Genomic DNA, 16,606 nt, shown 5'->3' with positions numbered 1-16,606 from the left:
TTCAAAAGGAGGGAACCTTTAAAATGGTGTTGAGCTGAGAAAGATCCAGAATGGGTCTTCAGGTGCCTTCTTTCCTGGGAACCAGAAACATACTGGAATAAAAACCATTCCCCTTTTGATGGGCAGAAACTGCTTGGATGGTGCCTTGTGACAAAAATCTCTGAAGAACATCCAGAAAAAAGGGCAGACATTCCTGAGGAGGTTGAGGAATGCCCAAAGGAAGTAAGGGCTTTCCAAACCATGTAATTACCCCTAACGAATGATAGAACCCAAGAATCCTGAATGATTTTTGACCAGTTGTGAAGGGACAGGGAAAGATGCAGAGATAGAGGAACTTGACTTAGGAGGGAGGGAGGGAAGAAGCTAGAACCTGGCTTGTATGGAAAAGGAGGCTTCTGAGCTGTAGGAGTCTGAGTAGACATAGCAGAAGGAGCCCTTCCAGAAGTTTGTTTACCTTTGGGAGGAGAGCACAACTATCTATGTACAAAGGCAGACTTGGTAGGATACTTCCTCTAAAATTGGGAACAAGGGAAACAAAAAAGTGCTTTTATTCCTGCATAGCCTTAAGCTTCTCCTGAAGAGACTTAAAAAGCTCAGTAGCTGCAGAATCAAACAAAATCCACCAGTGTGGCATTAATATTATCAGGCAAAGGTTGAAGGCAAAGCTAAGAATAACATCTTGACACAGAATGAAAAGCAGAAGCTCTAGAAGAGGCATCAGCTGTGTGCTAGCTACATTTAATGGAATGGCGAACTACTTGTGAAGAGGATCCCAACAAAGAGAGGACTGAAGCAGTCTCCTCAGGATCTGGAAGGTCTGAAATAACTTGAAAAGCCTGAGACAGAAGGGCTAAAACATACCTGGTCATATGGATCTCGTAATTGATAGCCCAAAAGACCAGAGTAGAAGCAGTTTACATCTTGTTGCCCAATCTTTCCATTGTTCTTGTCCTTGTCAGAGGGAAGCAGTTTAGTAGAAGGCAAAAGCCTGGAAGGCTCATCAGAAAAATAGAAATAAAAGGGGGGGTCAGCAGTAGGACAGTTGTAAAGAAATTTACACTCATCAGACACCTTTTAAAACCTATCAGTTTTTTTTTAGGGGCAGGGGGCTGGGTATCAGGAGCCTGAGAAGCTGCTGAAAATGTCCAACAAAGCAGTAAGAACAGTAGGAATAGCAAAGGGCATAGGAGACTCCATTTGGAGGCGCTCATAATACCTTTTTTGAACATCAGAAACCTGGGTGTGGTCCCACTTAAAAAAAATAATCATATGAGAGATAGTATCCCCAATGGAAATCTCCTCAAAAGGAGAGTCTAGACAAATAGAGACATCCTCCTGAGAACCATAATCCAATGGATAGGGAATCTGGGAGGAATACGCTAAAGACTGATCATTAGAGTCTAAGTCCTCATTGGAAGAGTCCTACTCCCTAGTTCTCTTAAGAAGAGTAGAGAACCGGAGGGTGGTGGAGGAGGAACAGAGAATCCCTGAGGGGGCTTCAAAGCCATACAAGCATTAAATAACCCCTGTGTAAAAACCTGCCATTCACGCTGAGGATCTTTAGGAGCAGGGGAAATATGCTTTGGCTTTTGCTTCTTCTTTAAAGGAATGAACACCCTAAATACCTTAGCATGTTCAGACCCCTGCCGACACCCTAACAAGGATCTGCAGAACACTCCTGAGTCCCTCAGATATTAGCCATGGTTCCCCTTGAACATCTGAAATGGATGTCTGCAGAGCCTCCAAGGGCATGCAGAAAGCTGGATCCATGTCGGCGTCCAAAATGGTTGAGGCAGAGGAATGTAATGGACAAACCGGGTGATCCTCTGGGCTTTCACTAGCCTCGAGAGATGTCTGGGGAAGGAAGTACAGCAGTAGAATCTGACCTAACTTTTTTTAGCCTACTTCTTAGCAGACAGCTGACCCACAGGATGTGATAATTCCACATTGCACAGTACACCAGCAACTTAAAGGAGGACCGCAGCACAGATTTAAAAAACATGTTTATTTCATCATGTCTTGATGATGCCTACATTTTAACACCATGTTTGGACTCTGTATACCTTTTCTGTATTTTTAAATGTAATTCTAGAGTCTGCCCACATGGGGTCTGGCATCTTGATTTGTTAATCTACTTCTAGGTATCCTACAAGTACAGTGTTTGGCTTTAAAATATTACATCATAGCCCGTAAGCTCCTGTCAGTGCATTGACTTTACATGTGTTTTCACATATACCCTGCTTTCTTTTAGTCAGTCAGGTTTAATTACCATTTCTTGCTTTTCACTAACTACTTAAAAGACAAACAGGGATAATAACACATAACAATATTCTCAGTGCCTGCTACTTCTTTTTCTTTCTAAAATGGCCGGTTTTCATTCTTTTGTTATGCCTGAGCTGTAGTCCTTAAACTCATCTCCCCTTCTCCTAAACACCTTCCCTTTGTATCTGTCAAAGTGGCAAAGGTAATTTGAGCTGTTTGCTGCTGTGATTGATAGCTCGCAGCAGGAGCCAAAGTTCATGTATTGTTGCCTTGTACTATCTTCATACTTGCAGTTGGACACTTGTTTTTGCTGCACCATATAGGGTTGCCACCTTTTCAGATGCCCAAAGTGGGACATTTTTGGTACAAACGTCAGATTTTGCAGGCTGAAACATACCCACGGCCAGTACAAAGGACATAACTTCACTTTTCTTTCCTAAATAAAAGCTTATTCTTGTAGCAGTTTAGTTCTGTTTCTTATAACATTTAGGTGTTTCAGATACAGAATAACTGTTTTATGCTACTATTACAAAAAATATAGGAAATAATTTTGTCCTAAAATCTCAGGACATTTGCCATTTTTACAATTTTTCTGCAGGACACGACTGCACAAAGAGGGACTGTCCCTCGCAAAGTGGGACAGGTGGTAACCCTAGCACCATAGCCTCTTTCTGTCCTCAAATTTTAATCCTTACTACCTAAAAATTAGTAACACATGGTTTGGCAAACCTTTCAAATTTATTTTTCAGGGATTCTTGAGAAAGCAAAATTCTTAAATTGTGTCACAAAGGCTGCAAAAAAATAAAACATTTTGTTTTTGTATAGCAATATAATGCACTTAAAATAAGAGTGCTTGCCCCAACTTGCATTTTCTAAACAATAGTAATGCAAATGTAAACTGTCACATTATTAATCACCATTGATTACCTGAAAAGAAGTATTAAAAAAATCATGAGCATTCTGCAAAATGAGGGACATTTGAGGTGTATGGACTTGGGCATTTACCTCTTATTGTAATGCTGCCTGTATTTACTCTGTTATTTGTCTCTTTCAACTGGAGGATTTATGCAAGTTGTCTGCAGTAATTTTCTTAACCCAGTACATCATTGTTAATGCATCTTCTCCAGTTTAGTTTTCACACATTGTAACTCAGTATGCAGCCCCTTCATTATTTTTGTGTCTTATTCCAGTCACTTCGGTTTTTCATTCCTGTTTTATAAATCCATTCCTCATATTACTATTTATTGTGTTTATGTAAATATGCTCCCTTCCCTTTTTAATTTCAAGATACCACTATTGGTGTTTCTTAAAGCTCACATGTCACATTACAATGAAAGTTATTATAAAGACATCCAGGTTCATATCCCTGCATCAGACATCAGATAAAACAACATGCATTGACTAGGCAAATACTGCTTTCTAGGACAGAATGCATTACCTATCCACCTTGAGCACCTCCTGTATGGAGACAGACCCTAGCTGTATGAAATGACAGTGTACTGAATTCACAAAAGCCTACTCCAGAAATGTCTGTCTTATCCAAGGTTGCTATTATACATTTCTTGGTATTACATTTTAGGCCGTGGCTCTGGCACCAGTTAGTTTGTATCAGGCCTTCTTGGAAAATGTCAATGTTTATGGGGGATTCTATGAATGTGTCTAGTTTGCAATTGCCTGTGAACTTGGTCATCCAAAGGCCAGTGATATTAGAATTTACTTCAGTGAACAAGATGCCAAAAAGGAGCTGCCCCAGCACCAAGCACTTGCTGACTCTGCTAGTGACTGACCACTGTCCAAATGTGTCTAGTAGGTGATGTAGGAGTTTACATCTAATCTCATTAGCTTGTTTACAATGCTCAAATGAGGTATGATGTAGAATGCCTTGGCAGGTCAGGGTAGGAAATATTCACCATTTTGCCCTCATCCATTGCTTTGATGACTTTCTTAAAATCCACCAAGTTGAGCAGGCATGACCTGCCCTTGACTAAATCAAAATGAGTTAGGTCCAGCATGATACTGCCACCACCATGCTTCACTGTGGGAATGGTGTTCTTTTGGTGATGTGAAGTGTTGTTTTTGCGCCAAATGTACCTTTTTGGAATTGTGGCGAAAAAGTTCAATCTCGGTCTCATCAGACCATAACACATTTTCCCACATGCTTTTGGGAGACTTGATGCATTGTTTTCAAATTTTAGCCAGGCCTGGATGTTTTTCTGTGTAAGAAAAGGCTTCAGTCTTGCAACCCTACCCCATAGTCCAGACATATGGAGAATACGGGAGATTGTTGTCACATGTAGTACACAACCAGCACTTGCCAGAAATTCCTGCAGCTACTTCAGTGTTGCTGTAGGTCTCTTGGTAGCCTCCCTGACAAGTTTTCATCTTGTCTTTTCATCAATTTTGGTGGGACTTCCAGTTCTTTGCAACGTCATTGTTGTCTGATATTTTCTCCACTTTTTGATGACTGTCTTCACTGTGTTCCATGGTATATCCAATGCTGTGGAAATTTTTTTGTACCCTTCTCCTGACTGATGCCTTTCAACAATAAGATCCCTTTGATGCTTTGTAAGCTCTCTGCAAACCATGGCTTTTGCTGTAGCAGGCAACTGAGTACATGTCAAGAAAATCCTACTAGGACAGCTGGACCTTATTTGGGGTTAATTAGAGTCTCTTTAATTGATGGCAGGTATGTACCCAAGAAAGAAAGAAAAAAAACTGTTTATTTTTCACCTATTTTAAGAAAAGGTTTTGTTTCATATGGGGGAACCTGCTTAGCTGTAGCGACTACCAACAGAACTTTAAATTGTAGTTTAGAAATTACTGTTGACAGCTTGTACATTAGAAACATTATCAGTAGTAATTGGAAGATAATACAAGGAAACAGCGAGTTGTTTAAAACAGCAGGAATAGGACCTAATTTTGTATATAAAAGAGGGGTTAACTTTAAAAAGAGAGATAATACTAGGGTGTTAACCCCCTTTTATTGTAGTAATAAGGAAAAGGGATGTATAAGTCTGGAAGATGTCACATGTGTAGATATAAAGCTGAAGGACCCTTTATTAATGTTGAACATCTTAACTACACTATCAACTGAGTAAATGTCAGGAAAATCCTACTAGGACAGCTGAACTTTGTGTGGGGTTAATCAGAGTCTTTTTAATCGATGGCAGGTGTGTACCCAAGAAGACTGAATGCTGTAATTAAATCAAAAGGTGCTTCAACAAAGTATTAGTTTAGGGGTGTGCACACACAACAAAGTATTAGTTTAAGGGTGTGCACACTTATGCAACCAGCGTATTGTTCGTTTTTTATTTTTTCCCCAACAGATTTGTTTTTCAATTGAATTCTACAGGTTATAGGCCACATTAAAGGTGGGAAAAGTTTTGAAATGATTTATTGTGGTCTCATTTTTTATATCACAAAAACCTGGCATTTTAACAGGGCAAACTTTTTATATCCACTGTATACTGTATCCCCCCAAAAAATGTGCAAACCATGACCTGCCACTACAATATATTAACTCTTTTGCCATATCACACTGATTGTCTTTTGATTACATTACCTGTTAGACTTTGCTTACAAGGCAGTCTGTGACAAGCCTCGATGTCATAATAATGGTAGCAGGTCCCACAGATGTCCATTCACACAGGTGCTGGCATTCAGTACAAAGCATCTGTGCCACATCATAGCAGGCAGATCACTATCCTAGTGGGACTAACCTTGTCAACAAAATCTAAATAAATAACCCCACCTGGTGTAGAAACATCCTTGACCTGGTCATTACTAACATGGGTGAATGTTGCTCTACCCCAGTAATCATCTCCTCCCTGGTCAAATCTGACCACATGCTAATCACCATGAATATCCACATCCCACCCTCACCCCTCCTAAAGGAAGCCACCGTAAAAAACTTCTCCAAAGCCAATTTTGGGCTTCTAAAAACAGAAGTGGCTAACTTCACGACACCCATGCAAATGGAAAATAGCTTCACGATTGCTGAATCATACACCAATGCACTATATGAGCACATACACAAGAGCATGGAACGGGCTATACCAAACAGAACCAAGGCGTTCTCCTCCAAAAAAAGGAAGCCAATCTGGTGGTCCCCTACCATACACAAACTCTACAACAGAAGGAAAAAACTCTTGCAGAAAAGGGTGAAGTCCCAAGACTGGAAAAACTCCTGTTAGCCTCAACAAAAAACTGAGATCCATCATCAAATCCTCTAAAGCTAGCTATGAAAACAAAATTGCTGCAGATTCTAAAGACAACCACAAGGCATTCTATAGTTATGTCAAGAATCTACATGGCAATACTCAGATCTGCGCTGAGTTACAGCACAATGGCAATACATATACAGAACCAACTGATATTGTCAAAATATTGGCTGACAGGTCCAGTGTGAACTTTACCCCCATTTCACCCCCTAAAGGGACTATCACAATACTGGAGGAATGCCAAGTCCCTATTATCATGGCTACACAGGTAAAAACTGCACTGTCCAATGCCAAGAATACAGCTTCCATGGGACCTGATAATATCCCTGGCTGTGTTCTACACGAATTACAAAGTGAACTGTCACCACACCTGAGTACCCTGTTCAGTCATAGTCTCATTTCAGGCTTTGTTCCTACTGAATGGCACACTGCTACGGTCATCCCACTCCACAAAGAGGGAGTGACTACAGACTCTGGGAACTACCGCCCCTTTAGCCTGAAGAGTTTGATATGTAAGGCTATGGAGCCCATCATCATGGACTGTATAAATAAGGACATAGGGACTCTACAAACTCTGGACCCCACACTGTATGGGTTTGTGAAAGGTAGATCATGCCTGCTCAACCCGATAGACTTCTTCAAGTCTGTCACCAGAGCTGTGGATGAGAGCAAGGGAGTTCCCACAGCCTACCTAGATCTTGCCAAGCCCTACGACACCATCCCTCACTCAGGAATCATAGATAGACTCACTAAACTATACATAAACCCCTATGTAATAAAATGGGTTGACATCTGGCTCACTGATAGAACCCACACTGTGAAAGTAGAAGACTCCAAATCTGAGTACCGACCAGTTACAAGTGGTGTCCCACAGGGATCAGTCCTAGGTCCTCTCCTGCTTGGCCTCTACTTCTCTAAAGTTCAAGCCAACACAAAGAGACTTTGGCTGATCAAGTTCGCAGATGATTGCAAACTGGGAGCCATTATTGATTCTCCAGCTGATGTAGGCATTCTACAAAAAGGTCTCACTGACACCAATAACTGGTGCCAGAACCATGGCCTTAAGCTCAATGCCAAAAAGTGCATTATCATTCCCTTTGGGAAAAATTTCCGTGCCCATGAACTACCACATAGGTGGTAGTCCACTAAACACAGAAAGTGTGATAAGAGATATGGGGACACAGGTTGACAGCAACCTCTCCTTTAATAACCACATTGCCACTGTAGTCAGAAAGTCCTATGTGGCACATCTCATTACAAAAGGTTTCTCATCCAGGAAGAAAGAGGTCATAATCCCTCTCTACTTGTCCCTCATTAGACCTTTTATAGAATACAATGCCCCATTTGGTATGTACCTCACTAGACACCTACAACAACTGGAAAGGTCACAAAAATACCTCACCAAGAGGATCTTAGGCCTTAGACACATGCCCTATATGGACAGACTCAGACTCCAGCTATACTCTGTCTCTTATCACCTACTTAGAAGCGAACTCTGCTTGACCTACAAAGCCATGTCTGACCCAGAGCTGCTAGATATGCTACATCTAAAGAAATGCCAATCCCTCCGTGCCACAGGCTCCAGGAACCTTAACCTAATTTCCACAAAAAACAGAACATGCTGGAGGGACAGGTTCCTAACCCAGAGACTCCCCGTACTCTGGAACAAACTTCCGATTCACGTCAAGCAGAGCACTTCACTGGCCCTCTTTAAGAGAAATCTTGACGAGTGGGTGGGCAATAGGCATTTCACCCTGGGGATCACTTCAGTGGCCTTGCTTGACAGGGGCATAGGGAACTAACTTTGGGCGGCATGATGCCAGGGAATCTTCTTGGGCTAGGCTTATATAGGCTCCAGGGCCGTTAGCCTAGTACACACCTATGAACCTATGTTCTTTCCACCTCTTTGCTGCTCTCATAGAATTACTGAAGGTTTACCCTGTTTCCAAACTAATGTTAAACATTGTACCATTACATTCTGTTCACTAGTCCATCACCCAGCCAACAAGTAAATGGTTATTGCAAGCGATTAACATACTCAACATTACACTACAGAGACACACAATGGGTCATGAAGGTGCTAATGGAGGTGTAAACAAATATCAGAAAGCATGTGCATACATTTATAAAATTAAAGGCACAGCAGATATCAAAAGCCTAGCTAGCCAATTATCATCACTGATGAGAAATGTAGTCAAGCCATCACTGTCATGGGATTAAAATAACATCATTTTGGTACATTTCTCTGCTTTGTGAAAAGAGGATGTAGACTTAGTTGTTCTGCTTAATTACAGATGATTTTGGGTCAATATGCACTGTATACTCAGTCTAAGGAATAAATAATTCCTGTTTCCCTCCGACCAACATTCTATGAATTGTAAGACTGATATGCCCAACAGTATCAATGTTGCATATGTGCAACCCAAATCATAACTAGAAACATTAACATTTTCTTAGTAATAAAAAAAAAAAGGCAGTACAACCTCCACAGCAACACAAAGATCTAACCTGACAAAAAGACAGACAGATGAATGTGAAATGGTGGTTCCATGATACCTAACCCCATGCTTCCCACTGCTCCACCCCATAACACATTCCACAGTGCCCACACCCCTGGTTCCTTATCTCAGCCTTCCCATATAATCTAGATTATTATTTTTTAACCTTTTCTGACATTTTTTGTATTATTGTTCAGATACAGGTATATGAACCTGGATGTCTTCATAATAAACAACTTTACTTTCATTGTAATAAATGGCATGGGTGCTTTAAGAAACACCAATGCTGGTATCTTGGAATTAAAAAGGGAAGGGAATAAATATATTTACATAAACACTTTAAATAGTAATATATGAGATGGATTTATAAAGATGAATAAAAAACTGAAGTGATTGGAATCTAAAACAAAACAGTGAAGGGCCGAATACTGAGGTACATTTTCTTGAAATACTATTTTAAATTAAACATACAGTAACAATTACAAAAGTGAACATGTTTCAAAAATATTTTTGTCTGGACTTTAGCCCCCTGTACCCCTATCTTAAGGGGTCTTTGACCCCCATACCCCTTTCTTACATGTACTAACTCCACTGTTCCACATGTGGAGAAAAGTGAAAATATTACACATACATGTACAGAGAATCACTGCCAGCTTGCAAACAGAAACCACACACAACCAGTGATTATGTATAAATAATACCAGATAAAGCTTTTATATATATACTTCTAGGTATTATATTTCTGTTTTACAGGAATATGTGTGGTTATCCCACATTCGGTGAAAAGGGGTTTCATCAAATCATCATTCAACTAAATGGGATTTCAGTCATCAATCATTTCTCATTTTGATGTCCAGCAAAACTGTTTTTTAACTAAATCACAAGTGTGCATGTGTGTGTGTGCATGTGTGCATGTGTGTGCATGTGTGTGTGTGTGTGTGTGTGTGTGTGTGTGTGTGTGTGTGTGTGTGTGTGTGTGTGTGTGTAAGAGGGAAGTAGTATACCCCTCAGCTGACCAGGTTTTTGCAAAATGCCTGGATTTTTGCCCCATATTCCTCCGCAAAAGGATTGAAGTTGCTAAATAATGACAGACATTTGAGATGTTCTTCGTGTTTCACTGTTGCAGTCATCACCTGTGGATTATCCCTGCTGTGGTAGCCCTCGGCTGGCCCGAATACCAGATTCAATGTTTTTCTGCGTCAGCTGCCATCGCATGTAGTCTGACATCAGGTCCTCAGTGCTATAAAGCAAGGCAGTCGACGTCATTAAATCAGTCTTTCTTGCCGTGGGCCCCGTAGCACCAGAATTCGAATTTCAGCTGAAAACGTCTAAAGCCAAGTACTCTGTTGGGGACTCTTTTTTTCTTGCACTAAACGATGTCAGAAAAAGTTAACAGTTGTCTCGCTTGTGGAAAACAGATCCCACACCGAGGCTTTCATTCTTACTGCGTCACTTGTTTAGGCCCAAACCACAATGTCTCCTGTTGCCGGTTCTGTGCCCTCTTTAACGTGAGAACCATTTTCTGTAGAGCTCTTATTGTAGAAAGGTATTTTCATGTTCCGTCTTCGCTTTCCGAAATGGCATCCATCAGCCAACAATTTGTGGACTTTCCAAGAAAATGCAGAGATAAAGATAGAGACAGACCATACAAGGCTAAGCCTTGCGACGACTCTACCACTAAGCAGGTCAGTTCTCCAGAATTCAGTGAGGCGCTTTCGCAGCTCCTGATGTCCGATTCGATATCTATGCAGGCCTCTACTGAGACCCTTTTGGGGTCTGGTATGCCGCAGAAATCTTCTTCGTCTTCCGAGCCTTTGGCTTTCTCTGCCTTGGTTGGGTCTGGAGCCGCGACGCAAGCACCAGCTTCCGAGGAGGTCTTTCGCACCAACAAATCTAGACAAAAACTGACATCTCATCCGACTACCATTTCTCTCAGACTGACTTATACTCTTAGGCCTAGAAGCCAGGCCACTCCTAGAAAATCTGCTTCTAGCCACCATCATGCCCCTGCTCCACCACCCCAAGCACAAATACTTAAAATGGTGGAGGACCTCATCTCCCTTATCAGGGGTAGTCAGGCCACAACTTCTAAAAGGCAAAGATAGCCTTCTGCAGAAATTGACAGAACAGGATTCTGAGGAATCTGACTATTCAGTCTTTGAAGAGGAACAAGAACCTCTGACTGCGTATAAGGATTCAGATGCAGAGGAATCCATCCCTTCTGCCTCCCCTCCAGAAGATCTTTCCTTTGGGGAAACCCTTCACAACCTCAGGAAACATTTCCAATGGGAATCTCAGGATTTCCCCCAGTCTAAGAAAAGACTTAGAGAGTTTCTGGACCTGCCCCAGCACAGACCCCTGGTCACCCCCCCATTTTAGAAGTGGTGGATGATGTTTTCCATGAATCCTGCTTAGCCCCTGACGCCCTCCCACCTGCTCCCAGTAAACCTGACAGGTATTACAGGGTTACTGGATTCTCACAAATACCTGTACAGAAATCCTGCTGCAGACCCAGAGGTCATTACACAGGGACCCAAAGGAGCTAAGACTAGTTCTGCCAAGAATCCTGTTCCTTCTGACAAGGATTCCAGAGCTCTGGATAGATGGGGTAAAAAAGTATACACCTCTGCAACCTTAGCAATCAGAGCACTCAGCTGTCAGTTCCATATGTTAAAATAACAACACAACTTGGAACTATTAAAACAAAAGATTTCAACCTTTTGTGACTGTGCCAATTCGAAAGAGTTAGCAGATTTACTGCACTCTACTTGTCAAGTGGCCAAACACTCATTACACTGTGGATATGACGCCCTACAAGCCTCAAGCAGAGCAGCAGTGTCAGGATCTGTCATTAGGAGACATGCATGGTTGAAGGAACAACCTCTCCCTGATCATGTCAAGTCTAAACTAATTGATGCATCCCTGGATAAGGACTGCTTGTTTGGAGTAAAAGCAGAAGAGGTGCTTAAAAAGATGGAAGACAAAGCAAAATCTATGCAAGCTATAAGATTTCTTTCAGGTTCAACCTCCCAGGTTCAGCAGGAACTTTCCCTCTAAGCACTGGTCCTTTCCTGCACCTAGCAGACAGGGCCAAGGTAAGCCCCGCAGGGACACACCATCCAGGCCCCTATCCCAGCGCCAGCGAAGAAGCAAACAGTGGACCACTTTTGCCCCAAGGGCAGGGAGGTCTATGCCACCCTTCTTTGGCAAAAACTCCCAATGACTCTCACCCCCCCCTCTGCCGTCCCTTCACTCACCAAAAGCTAGGAGGAAGGCTTTCCCTCTGCAAAGAAAATTGGCTTTCTGTAACAAAGGACCAATGGGTCTTAAAGATCATTTTTAAGGGATACAATTCTCTTTCAGCAAACTCCCAATTCCAAGAGGGTAACCAGACTTACCCCCAAATCAATGGGCAGAGGCATTAAAACAGGTCCAAACTTTCATATCCCAGGGGGCAGTAGTACCTGTTCCCTCAGATCAAACAGGCAAAGGCTTTTATTCCAGACTATTCCTTGTTCCCAGAAAAGAGGGCACTTGGCACCCCATCCTGGATCTATCCATTCTAAACACCTTCCTGGTGGTCCCCAGATTCAAAATGCAGGAGCTGCTGCCTATGCTGACAAAAATGCCTGGCTATTGACCCTAGACCTAAAAGATGCCTACCTCCACATCCCCATAAGGGAATCCTGCAGGAAATTCCTGCACTTCAGAGCAGGCTGACAGCACTTTCAGTTCTCTGTGCTGCCCTTTGGCTTATCTACTGCACCCAGAGTATTCACCAAATGCTTAGCCCCAGCCATAGCATTTTGCAGACAGAGAAATATGCAGATTTACCCTTATCTGGATGATTGCCTCATTCAGGCAGAGTGCAAAGAAAAGCTTCTCCAGGATCTTCTCTTTGTCAAAACCCTCCTAACTTTTCTAGGGTTCACCATTAATGAGAAGAAATCAAAGCAAACATCATCCAGAAGGATTATTTTCTTGGGAGCACTGCTGGACACAGCATCCCAAATGGCCTTCCTATCCCCAGAAAAGCAGAGCTTCCTGCCTCTCTACTTTACCCAACTGGCTCCCAGAAGTCATCTCACTGCAACGAAGTTCCTGCAAGCCCTGGGGTATATGGCATCGTGCAGCCTTCTAATTCCTCTGGCCAAGCTTCACATGTGGAAACTTCAGTCTAAAGAACCTTTGGTGTCAGCATTCTCAGCCTCTACAGACCTCTCCCTCTGATCCCATGTATAAGGGCTGAGTTTCTCTGGTGGGCAGGGGCCTGTGCCAAGAACGAGGGTCTTCCCTTCATCCTCCGCCCTACCAACCAGACCATCACCACCGATGCCTCAGACATTGCTTGGGGCACTCACCTAGCAGGCAGGTGCACCCAAGGTCTTTGGGATGCCCAGCACCTTCCCTTATACATCAATCAGAAAGAAATGATGGCAGTACAGAAGGTTCTGACATCCTTCAAACCCCATCATAGGCCAATAATGTGGTATATCAACAATGAGGGGGGAACCCAATCTTACCCTCTGTGCAGGCTAGCCATGAACCTCTGGCTGACAGCCGCCTCCATGGACCTACTCCTAACTGCCCAATACCTACCAGGGGTTTACAACACGCTGGCAGACCACATAAGCAGAAACTTACTGGACCCCCACGAATGGCAGCTCCACAGAAAAATCTTTCTGCAAATCACTCAGGAGTGGGGGACTCCCGAGGTGGATCTCTTTGCTTCGCACCTCAAACACCAGCTGAAAAAATTCTGTACCAGAGAATATCACCACCTAGCATGGAAGGTGGATGCCTTGACCTTCCCCTAGAACTCCCTCTTTGTGTATGCTTTCCCGCCTTTGCCTCTTATTCCCAAGATACTGATCAGAATAAGGGAGGAGAGACCAAAGGCCATCCTCATTGCTCCAGATTGGCCCAGACAACATTGGTACCCCTTTCTGCACAGCTTGACTTTACATCCCCCCAGCCAGCTTCCCCCTGATCTCAGACCTCTTGACCCAGGTGTGAGGGGGGATGTTGCACTCAGACTTGCAGACTCTCAATCTTTCAGCATGGCTAATACTTTAAAAGCAAACAAGGGGTCCCTGTTAAGTAAACAGTTCCTAGATATTATCACAGAGGCCAGAAGGCCCAGCACCAGAAAATCTTATGTAGGGAGATTTAAAAGATTCTGCTCCTGTAGCCAGTCCAGAGAGGCCAGTACCTCACATCCTTCCACCCATCTTATCTTGGACTTACGCAATAGTAGTCTCTCCTTCTCTTCTATTAAAATCCATGCCTCAGGCATTTCAGTTCATTTCGACTCAGACCTACCCCTCTTCTCACATCCTTTGATTAAGCAATTTCTCAGAGGGGCTTCTAATATCAGTCCTCCCAGAAGGCCTCCCACTCCAGCCTGGACCTGAATTATGTTTTAGAAAAACTAACATTACCTCCATTTGAACCTGCTGCTTCAGCAGAATTGAAATACCTCTCCTGGAAGACTGCTTTCCTACTAGCTATCACCTCAGCCAGAAGGGTTTCAGAACTTCAGGCACTCATGGCTGTTGAGCCCTTCATCATTGTCCATGCAGACAGGGTCTTCTTGAGGACTAACTCCTCCTTTATGCCCAAGGTGGTATCTGATGTGACCCTCAACCAGGCCATACATCTACCCACCTTCTTTCCCAACCCTCAAAACAAGGGGGAAAGAATTCTGCACTCACTAGATGTGCACAGACAACTCAGATACTACATGGACTGCACTAAGCCCTTCAGAAAAATGGACCAGCGTCCTGTCAGCTTTGCCCCAGGGGCAGAGGGGAAGCCCATTTCCAAGCAAAGCATTTTCAAATGGATATCACACTGTACCCATTTCTGCTACAAACTACATGGGTACATGGGAACCACCCCCAAGTCTATTCATACCCATTCAACTAGGGCAGCCTCCACTTCCACAGCCTTCCTCAGAGGAGTCCTCACCACGGACATCTTGGAAGCTGCCACCTGGACCTCTGTGCATACCTTTACGAAGCATTACCACCTACCTCTTTTTTCTAAGTCTAGGGAAGGGTTTGCCTCTGCAGATCTGCGGGGCTTGCCGACCCATGCCTAGGGCTCTAACCTATCCTTCCACCCCTCTCCTCAGCTTTGGGAATCCTCCCACAGGTGATGACTGCAACAGTGAAACATGAAGAACATAGTACAGTTGTGTACACGTACCATAAATGTAGATGTTCGAGTGTATTCACTGTTGCAATCCTGGTTTCCCTCCCTCCATCCCCCTTATATCCTCTTTCCCTAGGGTGACATAAGCTTCCCACTGTGGGTTTTAGCCACCAGGACCACTTTACCTTATTTCCTTGTGCTTCTGACTGGTTAGGGAAAAAACTGATATAATGATGTCAGCTGCCTTGCTTTATAGCACTGACAACCTGACTTCAGACTACAAGCGATGGCAGCCAATGCAGAAAAACATTGACTCTGGTATTTGGGCCAGCTGAGGGCTAGCGCAGCAGGGATAATCCACAGGTGATGACTGCAACAGTGAATACACTCAATCATCTATATTTATGGTAAGTGTACACAACTGTACTTTTTAGACATCATATCCTTAAGAAGGATGCATACTAACAAAATCATGTTATTCTAGCAATTTGCTAAGTTTCGTGAGAGCAATATTTATAATCTGTCCCTATTTATTTTAGGCTTTGTCCAGATTTCTTACACTGAGAGGAAGAGGTGTGTGTGTGTGTGTGTGTGTGTGTGTGTGTGTGTGTGTGTGTGTGTGTGTGTGTGTGTGTGTGTGTGTGTGTGTAATGCCCTAGTTAAAGTTAGCAGGTGGAATTTATTTTCAAATGCATTTTCAAGGAATTGTGAGCTTCAAGGGAAGAGAAGTTTCTGCTGCTCATGCTAAGTCTGCTTAAAATGTGCAACTGTTTTGTTTAGCAAATGGTATCACTATTATAGTATAAATTTTAAAGCAGTGTTACTTGCATCTTGATGCAGTGGGCTGTAGGTTCTACTCCCACAGTATGTAGACTAGTATTTTAAGGGTGTGAGGTGCTGCAGTCCTGAATATGTCCTCCTTTGGATGAGATGCCTAGTAACTATGAACCTGTTTTTCAGCTTGCCACCCATTCCCTATTGCAGTATACCAGCTTACCATTTTTTAGGTTCATAGGTTCATACTAGGCCATCTGCCCTGGGGCATTTATAAGCCTAGCCCGATTGTGTTTGGCTTATGCCATTTTTGTATACTCTGTGCCCTTTTAAAAGTTTAGTTTACTGTGCCTCTGTCTAATATCCACTCATCAAGATTCTTCTTGAAGAGTCAGTGAGTGGTCTGTCTAACAAATGAATTGGAATTTATTTCTGATTAATTCTGTGGTTGGACAGCTTTATATGTCAGGCAGAGATCACATCGAGTAGAGCTGGAGTTTTAACTGAGCAGCATATGGCATCTGTGTGAGTCCCTGATCCCCCCTGGTAAGGTTTTTGGGGTCTTTCTAATTGCTGCAGGTGTCAGGTAGGTACATCCCAAAGGATGATGGGTCTGAGGAGGGATGAATAACTTGTCCCAGATCCCTAATTACTTATTGTTTTGCCAAAGGGTATGACTATGGACCATGGCTCTGG

This window comes from Protopterus annectens, chromosome 3.part1, assembly GCF_019279795.1.
Source record: "Protopterus annectens isolate FY-2018-M chromosome 3.part1, PAN1.0, whole genome shotgun sequence".
NCBI classification, from domain to species: Eukaryota; Metazoa; Chordata; order Ceratodontiformes; family Protopteridae; genus Protopterus; species Protopterus annectens.
This window is presented reverse-complemented; position numbering follows the sequence as displayed.